The 11,167-nt window shown below is 44.9% G+C and overlaps 1 non-coding gene across 1 annotated transcript; it reads right to left on the bottom strand.

Annotated features, from left to right (window-relative positions):
* Positions 1-274: 274 nt before the first annotated feature.
* On the bottom strand, positions 275-345 carry Trnag-gcc (transfer RNA glycine (anticodon GCC)). The gene has a single exon. It is a non-coding gene; the product is annotated as a tRNA-Gly (tRNA).
* Between the last annotated feature and the right edge of the window lie 10,822 nt (positions 346-11,167).

Below are 11,167 nucleotides of genomic sequence, written 5' to 3'. Positions count from 1 at the left end.
AGCAATGAGTCACGACATTGAAATATGCCTGTGTTCCGGGCGATTTGTGGGTGGGCGATTTGTACTGAGTACATTTCGTGCGACTATTAGGCTCTGGGGGTCACGCCGTTCCCTTTTGGGTAGTTATCGATCTTGAAATACGATGTTGAATGGATTACCATTCATGCTGTGCTCATTTCGGGAGGCAGTTGTGTGAGCAAATGATTTGTATCATTCAATATGCACAAACGAGGAACATAGAAATAAAAAAAAAAAAAAAATAAAATAAAATTGATGCATCGGCCGGGAATCGAACCCGGGCCGCCCGCGTGGCAGGCGAGCATTCTACCACTGAACCACCGATGCTACGAATATATCGGATTATATTTTCAGTATTTAACAATAACATGAGTGCCATGTTCTGTTTCTTTTTTAAGTTAATTTTTTTATTTTAAATGATTTTGTTGAATTCTGTGAGATTATTCCCTAAACTATCTATTGCACCACTACGTTTAATCAACGTATTTCTCAGTATTATCGCAGAGGCCACAAACCAAAGAGGATAAAGTCAAACTATTCGCTTGAGCTCTGCGTGTACGGATGCTGAATGTTAAATGTTAACCCTGTCAATATCAACGCATTTTCCTATTTTAAATGATTTTGTTGAATTCTGTGAGATTATTCCCTAAACTATCTATTGCACCACTACGTTTAATCAACGTATTTCTCAGTATTATCGCAGAGGCCACAAACCAAAGAGGATAAAGTCAAACTATTCGCTTGAGCTCTGCGTGTACGGATGCTGAATGTTAAATGTTAACCCTGTCAATATCAACGCATTTTCCATAAGGTACATAACCCAATTGGGGGGGGGGGGGGAGGTACTTCGTGTCCAACTTAAAAAACAATAAAAATTGGTCAGTTGATGATGTCTTATATTAACAACAATTTTTAAATGGGTACCGATGTGTAAGTAGCGTCCAGAAAGTGAAAATGTTTTCGCACTCTCTTAGCAATATCAACATACTTCAATAACTTGCACTACCGACGGGCGATAGCTTATGACGACCCTATAAATTTATAAAACTCAAAATTTCGTTCCTTGTTGTTGACTTTTGCTCACAAAATACATTTTCAAGAGATATTCATGTCTGAGAAAGTTCTTGAACCCGGAAACACTGATTATGACTTTTATTGGGAAAAGCGCCATCTGCTACTAAAACTTAAATTTTCGGGTTAACTGTAAATTTAAAAAAAATTAAACGTTATAGAATCTGGAAGAAAACACATTGAAAAAAAATTTAAAATACAAAGTAATTGGCTAGACTACAATATTTTCAAAAGGTGGGCGTAAGTACGACGCCAACCTCTTCTCTCGCCCCTCGTATTGCGACCGTCAATTCGGCATTCCGACAAAGTGGAAGAATGACTTCACACAGCTTTCTTGTCTTCTTTAACAGTACATTCAAATAACGAATGAAAACTGGGCTTATTAAATGCTTCAACTTGCGTGTTTTAGTGTATCTCAGTTGGTTATATCAATAATAGAAACAACAAAGCCGACCCATTAGGAAATCAATATCTGGTATGTATCGAGAGTAATTCATAATGCTGGTCGTGTGGCAGTAATCAGTAATACTGGCCACGTAAACATTTGTTCGAGCTCTAAAAAATAATTTCTTAACGTAAAGCGGAAGTCCCTTTTTTTCCTTTGTTTTCGGTACCAATTATATCTGTTTTTCAGTATAATACTTTGAGCGAAGTTGCTTCAAATTACTACAAGTGCCAATATCCGAGTACTTATTTAATTAAAATGACGCTCCGTTGATTCCGATTTGATAAAATTTACTTATAGGTTTTAATTCAGAAAAAATTGAATACTGTAAGGACAAGTGCTTATAATTGGGACATAAGGAGTTTGTGTGTGTGTGTGTGTGTGTGTGTGTGTGTGTGCTAAGAAAATTGTGAATTAACTGCAAAATCGCTGACCGCTCGTTCTTGTTTCGAAATATCTTTTTGTGCGTTATTTGGACGGTATATTGATAAACTGTTAAGGACCCATGAGTATGGTTTTATGGAATGGAAAATTACACTGGATATTATGTTTTTATTGTTACGACTTTTCAGCGTTGTAGAATGCGCTGATCCGAGACACCAGAACGTGCACGCCTGCGCTATCTGCCAACCGATATTCGGAGTTAGTCTGCAGCTAGTACAGATATCTGCCGCGAGATGGCAGACTCTACCGGGCACCGTTGCGACTGGTTGCCGTTCCTGGCGGGTTTAAAAGCGATTTTGATTCAGAAGCAGTGTGATACGCGCCTCCAGGACCCTCGCTGTTAGGAATTTATTTTCGGTCATGACTATTCTGAGGTCGTGTTTCGTGGCCACGCGTGATACACCACTACTTGTAGACACGTGGAACAGTACACCGCGAAAGACAAACAAATCCAGTAACTGCACACACCGTATGGCCATGGGTACTGCCAAACAGGATTGCCCCTTCTCGCCAGCCAGTCACGTTGTTATATTTGCTGACCTTTACGTTGAATGTCCACCTGAAAGATAAATGTGTCACTGATCGCTATTGCCTTATGTTCTCGCAGGGGCAGAGCATGTGGTTAAGTACGGTTTATCCGCGCGTGCTCACTGGGGTGACTTAACTCTTTGTCCTCCGACGTTCTGCTGCTACAATGGCAGGTTATCAAGATTTGAGTTTGAACGTGGCATTACAGTCGGTGTACAAGCGATGGGAAACAGCATCTCCGAGATAGCGATGAAGTGGGGATTTTCCCGAACGACCATTTCACGAGTGTACCGTGAATATCAGGAATCCGGTGAAATATCGTATCTCCGATATCGCTGTAGCCGGGAAAAGATCCTGCTTGTCAAACAGGTAGCCCATTCCATATTAGTTTCCAATTTTACGCATTCACGTTACTGCATATATACTAGTCAACGTCCAAACTCCTAAACTTTTAATATATCATATTCTGCCTGTTTACATAGTATTTGAATACGTTTACCTATACCAGTTCCTTTGTCGCTTCATTGTTTATACTCTTTTTCAATGGTATCTCTAGTTTAGAACCGATCTATTGAGCCCTTGTGCTGTTGACGCAATTGCATCACACTATTTACACTTTCAAATATACATAGCACAATTCTTTCACAATATACAAACTCTAGGGATTGATCGATCAGAGGATACGGAACAAAAAAGGTCTAATGAACTTATGTCCCTTATGTCCGGCATTGCATGGTTTCCATAACCATATATATATCCTACTGGAAACCAATCCATCTTGGTAGAACCAAAGACAACGTGGAGATATCTTGTTTAGCATTCGCGGACGACTTGGCCATACTTGCAGATGATGAAGAAATCGCCACCAAACAAATAGAGATCCTTAAGGAATGCGCGGATAAAGTAGGTTTACAAATTTCGTTTCAAAAGACAGAATTTTTCTGTACGAAATTCCATATACACAGTTTGAACACAAAATATGGAAAAATAAATAGAGCAAAACATTTTAAATACCTAGGTGAAATTTTGGAGCCAACCGGAGGAGAGAAAGTTGCACAGAAGATCAGACAACAGAAAATGAAGAGAGCATATGGTATGACACATGAAATATACAATAAAAAATGCATCTCCTCGAACACAAAAATCAGACACTACTGCGCAGTAATTAAGCCAGCAGCACTATATGCTAGTGAAACGCTCACACTCCACACAAAATGTGATTTAGAAAAAATACCAAAAGAAGAACGAAAAATTAGGAGAAAGATTTTAGGTCCAAAATTAACAGAAGAAGGATACCGGATACAATCAAGAAGAACCACAGAAACTGTATCAAACCTGGCAGCAGACATAAGAAGGCGAAGATTAAAATTTTATGGACATGTCACTAGACTTCCCCCCACACGACTCACCAACAGAATTCTCACTTACATAGAAAAAGTCAAATCAACAAGACCATGGATTAGCCAAGTAAAATTAGATTTACAAAAAGCAAATATTGAACTTAAAGATGTCAAAGATAGAAAAACTTTTAGAAATAAGGTGGAAAAGTGGAATGTATTGTCGGAGAAGGAAGCACGAAAGAGACCAGGAACAAAATGGACAGAAGAAAGAAAAAGAAAACATGGAGAACGAATGAAAGAAGTATGGAAGAAACGACGTCAGAAAGCTTTGCGTGATCCTTCTGGGTCCATTCGCGATAAGTAAGTAGTATATATATATATATATATATATATATATATATATATATATATATATATATATACGGTATACATCACTAATTTCCAAATTAGTGATGTATTCGGGTTGAGAATATATGGTCATGTTCCGAATCTGGGTTTAGAAATTATGGTCACCTTACAAGTCGCAAATTCGCGACTATACCTTCACGAAGTCATTGGGTCGTTTTGTTCGTGAACTTTTCTTCTGCCTACATATACCTTACGATTATTCAGTTCTTTTGTTGCTAACGCTCGACACGCAAAAATATAGTAATTACTTCGTAGGTTAAGGTGGAAAAATTAATGGAAAACAAACGGTCTTCTGGCGCATATGACGATAAGATAGGAGCGACTTTCTTTGCCGCTGTAACAACCGTGAGTTGCGACTGCAGTTTGTGATTTTCGTAAAGGCCAGATTCGCAACACGCCCGCAGATGGCAGACTGCACCGATTCCCGGCAGGCGGCAGCACTGTTCCCCATTGTTTGCAACATGATGCGTGCAGCGACCTCTGACGCCGTATACCCGCTCCTTATTTCTTTATTTTGACAATGGGTTACAAGGAGCACACAGCCAGCAACGGTTATACAATGCCGAAGAAACGTAATCGCAAAAAAAGAATATCAAAAAATTACGAACTTAGCGTACAAACACACTCTTGAAGTAAAATGAAAGCGGAATCAGACAAACTCCAGAGAGCAGGCGGCAGCGATGACAATGGCATTGGAGCAGCATTGCACATAGCACTATGCAGCAAAATTATGACAGACATGCTTATAGTAAAAGACAAATCACGGAAGGGAAAACACCGTTTGCGATACAGTAATACAACAATAGTTGAAGAATAGAACTGCAAATAACATCATGCATGCTACAATGGCAGGTTATCAAGACTTATGTGAGTTTGAGCGTTGTATTATAGTTGGCGCACGAGCGATGGGACACAGCGTCTCCGAGATAGCGATGAAGCGGGAATTTTCCCGTACGGCCGTTTCACGAGTATACCGTGAATATCAGGAATCCGGGAAAACATGAAATCTTTGACCTCGTTGTCGCCGGCAAAAAGACCGTGCAAGAATGGGTCCAACGACGACTGAAGAGAATCGTTCAACGTGACACAAGTGCAACCCTTCCGCAAAGTGCTGGGCCATCAACACGTGTCAGTGTGCGAACCATTCAAGGAAACAACCATCGATATGGGCTTTCGGAGCCGAAGGCTCACTCGTGTTCCCTCGATGACTGCACGAGACAAAGCTTTACGCCTCGCCTGGGCGCGTCAACACCGACATCGGACTGTTCATGACTGGAAACATGTTGCCTGGTCGGACGAGTCTCGTTTCAAATTGTATCGAGTGGATGGACGTGTAACGGGCGTGGAGTCAACCTCATGAATCCTTGGACCCTGCATGTCAGCAGAGGATTGGTCAAGCTGGTGGAGGGTACGTAATGGTGTGGGGCGTGTGCAGTTGGAGTGATATGGGACACCTGACACGTCTAGAAACGACTCTGACAGGTGACACGTACGTAAGCATCCTGTTTGACCACCTGCATCCATCGTGTTCATCTTGCATTCCGACTGACTTGGGCATTTCCAGCAGAACAATGCGACACCTCACACGCCCATAGTTGCTACAGATTAGCTCCAGGAACACTCTTGTGAGTTTAAACACTTCCAAAAATGGTTCAAATGGCTCTGAGCACTATGGCACTTAACATCTATGGTCATCAGTCCCCTAGAACTTAGAACTACTTAAACCTAACTAACCTAAGGACAGCACACAAGACCCAGTCATCACGAGGCAGAGAAAATCCCTGACCCCGCCGGGAATCGAACCCGGGAACTCGGGCGCGGTTAAACACTTCCGCTGGTCACCAAACTCCCCAGACATGAACTTTATTGACCGTATCTGGGATGCCTTGCAACGTGATGTTCAGAAGAGATCTGCACCCCCTCGCACTCTTACGGATTTGTGGACAGCCCTGCAGGATTCGCGGTGTCATTTCCCTCCAGACATCGGTCGAGTCCATGCCAGGTCATGTTGCAGCACTTCTTCGTGCTTGCGAGGGCCTACACGATATTAGGCAGGCGTACCAATGTCTTTCGCTCTTTAGTGTAGTGAAAGACAAAACATGAAAGGGCGAACACCGTTCACCAAACAAAAAGTACAACAAGAACTGAAGAACAGAACTGCAAATGACATGATATAACAGTATCAGAAGAGTAGCATACAGACAGACTTACTTAAAATAAATCGGCCGCTGTGACCGCGGTTCTAGGCCCTTCAAACGGGAACCAAGCTGCTGCTACGGTCGCAGGTTCGAATCCTGCCTCGCGCATGAATGTGAGTGATATCCTTAGGTTAATTAGGTTTAAGTAGTTCTAAGTCTAGGGGACTGATGACCTCAGCTGTTAAGTCCCATAGTACTTAGAGGCATTTCAGCGTAAAATAAAAGAAAAACCCAAAATGACAAAGTGCAACCAACGGTATGTACAGAGGTGCCATTAGAACAGATAAAATGCACAAGAGAGTAATAATGAAAATTTGACGTACAAGTAGAGGTCTGAAAGCAAATTAAAACCCAAAATTACGCACAAGATTACGAATCGGGCTGATGCCATGTGAAAATGAACACCTCGACAACTCACAAATTACTTCTGGATTCTGGAGGAAGAATACATCTGTTCCGAACAGTCGTTTGAACATCGCACAGAGTCCCGTATGGACGATATAGTAACAAGCATCCCTGGCGTTGAGAAACACCTGAAAGTCCTGAAAACAAATAAATCACCAGGTCCGGGTGTGAATCCCAATTCGGTTCTACAAAGAGTACTCTACGTCATTAGCTCGTTGCTTCGCTTGTATTTATCGCGAATCTCTCGACCGGCGCAAAGTGGAAAGCGACTGACAAAAGAAAAAGAAAAAAAAACTGGTGATACGGTATATAAGAGGGGTAGCAGAACGGACCCGAAAAATAACAGACCGGTAAACTTAACATCGGTTTGCTGCGCAACTTTAGAACTTCCTAGAGACCTAAAAGCTCATGTCCACGTATCACCGCGCCTTTAGAAAGCGTCACTCGTGTGAAACTCAGCTTGGCCTTTTCTCACATCACATACTGCAACCTACTGATGAAGAGCATCAAGCAAATTCCACAGTACTTCACTACTGGCCATTAAAATTGCTACGGCACGAAGATGACGTGCTACAGACGCGAAATTTAACCGACAGGAAGAATATGCTGTAATATGGAAACGATTAGCTTTTCAGAGCATTCACACAAGGTTGGCGCCGGTGGCGACACCTACAACGTGCCGACATGAGGAAAGTTTCCAACCGATTTCTCAAACACAAACAGCAGTTGACCGGCGTTGTCTGGTGAAACGTTGTTGTGATGCCTCGTGTAAGGAGGAGAAATGCGTACCATCACGTTTCCGAGTTTGATAAAGGTCAAATTGTAGTCTATCGCGATTGCGGTTTATCGAATCGGGACATTGCTGCTCGCCTTGGTCGAGATCCAATGACTGTTAGCAGAATACGGAATCGGTGGGTTCAGGAGGGTAATACGGAACGCCGTGCTGGATCCCAACGGCCTCGTATCACTAGCAGTCGAGATGACAGACATCTTATTCGCACGGCTGTAACGGATCGTGCAGCCACGTCTCGATCCCTGAGTCGACAGATGAGGACGTTTGCAAGACAACAACCATCTCCACGAACAGTTCGACGACGTTTGCAGGAGCACGGACTATCAGCTCGGAGACCGTGGCTGCGGTTACCCTTCACGCTGCATCACAGACAGGAGCGCCTGCGATGGTGTACTCAACGACGAACCTGGGTGCACGAATGGCAAAACGTAATTTTTTCGGATGAATCCAGGTTCTGTTTACAGCATCACGATGGTCGCATCCGTGTTTGGCGACATCGCGGTGAACGGACATCGGAAGCGTGTATTCGTCATCGCCATACTGGCGTATCACCCGGCGTGATGGTATGGGGTGCCATAGGTTACACGTCTCGGTCACCTCTTGTTCGCATTGACGGCACTTTGAACAGTGGACGTTACATTTCAGATGTGTTACGACCCGTGGCTCTACCCTTCATGCGATCCCTGCGAAACCCTACAGTTCAGCAGGATAATGGACGACCGCATGTTGCACGTCCTGTACGGGCCTTTCTGCATACAGAAAATGTTCGACTGCTGCCCTGGCCAGCACATTCTCCAGATCTCTCACTAATTGGAAACGTCTGGTCAATGGTGGCCGAGCAACTGGCTCGTCACAATACGCCAGTCACTACTCTCGATGAAATGTGGTATCGCGTTGAAGCTGCATGGGCAGCTGTACCTGTACACGCCATCCGAGCTCTGTTTGACTCAATGGCCAGGCGTATCAAGGCCAGAGGTGGTTGTTCTGGGTACTGATTTTATCAGGATCCATGCACCCAAATTGCGTGAAAATGTAATCACATGTCAGTTCTAGTATAATATATTTATCCAATGAATACCCGTTTATCACCTGCATTTCTTCTTAGTGTAGCAGTTGTAATAGCCAGTAGTGGAGAATGCACAAGAGAGCAATAATGAAAATTTAACGTACAAGTAGAGGTCTGTAAGCAAATTAAAACACAAAATTACGCAGCAGATTACGAATGAGGCTGATGCCATGTGAAAATAAACACCTCGGCAAGTTGTAATTACATCTGGATTCCGGAGGCTTTCCAGCAGAGTCTGAGCAAGAATACATCTCTTCCGAACTGTCGTTTGAACATCGCACAGTGTCCCGTATTTATGACATAACAACGAGCATCCCTGGCGTCGAGAAACGACTGAAAGAGCTGACAACAAATAAATCACCAGCTTCGGATGGAATCCCAATTCGATTCTACAAAGAGTACTCTACGTCACTGGCTCCTTGTTTAGTTTTTATCGCGAATCTCACGACCGGCGCAAAGTGGCAAGCTACTGGAAAAAACAGGTGACTCCGGTGTGCAAGAGGGGGTAAAAGAACGGACCCGGAAAATTACGGACCGATAACCTTAACATCGGTTTTTCTGCGCAACTCTAGAATATTTTCTGCGTGCGAAAATAGTAGAAGTTTCCTAGAGACCTTAAAGCTGACGTCCAGACAGATGCTTTAGAAGGCATCGCTCGTGTGAAACTCAGCTTGCCGTTTTCTCACATGATATGCTGAAAACTATGGATGAAGGGGAACAGACATATTGTACATTAATAGATTTCTGAAAAGCATTCGACACAGTACCCGACTGTCGACCGTTAACGAACATACGTGCATACGGAATATCCTCCCAGATATGTGACTGACTCGAAGACTTCGTAAGTAATACACTCCTGGAAATTGAAATAAGAACACCGTGAATTCATTGTCCCAGGAAGGGGAAACTTTATTGACACATTCCTGGGGTCAGATACATCACATGATCACACTGACAGAACCACAGGCACATAGACACAGGCAACAGAGCATGCACAATGTCGGCACTAGTACAGTGTATATCCACCTTTCGCAGCAATGCAGGCTGCTATTCTCCCATGGAGACGATCGTAGAGATGCTGGATGTAGTCCTGTGGAACGGCTTGCCATGCCATTTCCACCTGGCGCCTCAGTTGGACCAGCGTTCGTGCTGGACGTGCAGACCGCGTGAGACGACGCTTCATCCAGTCCCAAACATGCTCAATGGGGGACAGATCCGGAGATCTTGCTGGCCAGGGTAGTTTACACCTTCTAGAGCACGTTGGGTGGCACGGGATACATGCGGACGTGCATTGTCCTGTTGGAACAGCAAGTTCCCTTGCCGGTCTAGGAATGGTAGAACGATGGGTTCGATGACGGTTTGGATGTACCGTGCACTATTCAGTGTCCCCTCGACGATCACCAGTGGTGTACGGCCAGTGTAGGAGATCGCTCCCCACACCATGATGCCGGGTGTTGGCCCTGTGTGCCTCGGTCGTATGCAGTCCTGATTGTGGCGCTCACCTGCACGGCGCCAAACACGCATACGACCATCATTGGCACCGAGGCAGAAGCGACTCTCATCGCTGAAGACGACACGTCTCCATTCGTCCCTCCATTCACGCCTGTCGCGACACCACTGGAGGCGGGCTGCACGATGTTGGGGCGTGAGCGGAAGACGGCCTAACGGTGTGCGGGACCGTAGCCCAGCTTCATGGAGACGGTTGCGAATGGTCCTCGCCGATACCCCAGGAGCAACAGTGTCCCTAATTTGCTGGGAAGTGGCGGTGCGGTCCCCTACGGCACTGCGTAGGATCCTACGGTCTTGGCGTGCATCCGTGCGTCGCTGCGGTCCGGTCCCAGGTCGACGGGCACGTGCACCTTCCGCCGACCACTGGCGACAACATCGATGTACTGTGGAGACCTCACGCCCCACGTGTTGAGCAATTCGGCGGTACGTCCACCCGGCCTCCCGCATGCCCACTATACGCCCTCGCTCAAAGTCCGTCAACTGCACATACGGTGCACGTCCACGCTGTCGCGGCATGCTACCAGTGTTAAAGACTGCGATGGAGCTCCGTATGCCACGGCAAACTGGCTGACACTGACGGCGGCGGTGCACAAATGCTGCGCAGCTAGCGCCATTCGACGGCCAACACGGCGGTTCCTGGTGTGTCCGCTGTGCCGTGCGTGTGATCATTGCTTGTACAGCCCTCTCGCAGTGTCCGGAGCAAGTATGGTGGGTCTGACACACAGGTGTCAATGTGTTCTTTTTTCCGTTTCCAGGAGTGTAGAACCCAGTATGTCGTCCTCGACAGCGAGTGTTCATCAGAGATGTTTCGTCAGGAGTGCCAGAGGAAACTGTGATAGGATCGCTGTTGCTCTCTGTACACATAAATGGTTTGGCAGGCTGGGTAGCAATATACCGTTGTTCGCTGATGATGCTGTCGTGTACAGAGAAGAAGATAAATAA

Source organism: Schistocerca nitens, chromosome 11 (assembly GCF_023898315.1).
Source record: "Schistocerca nitens isolate TAMUIC-IGC-003100 chromosome 11, iqSchNite1.1, whole genome shotgun sequence".
Lineage (NCBI taxonomy): Eukaryota > Metazoa > Arthropoda > Insecta > Orthoptera > Acrididae > Schistocerca > Schistocerca nitens.
Note: the sequence above shows the minus strand (reverse complement) of the source record. Positions and strands in the feature narration are given on the sequence as shown.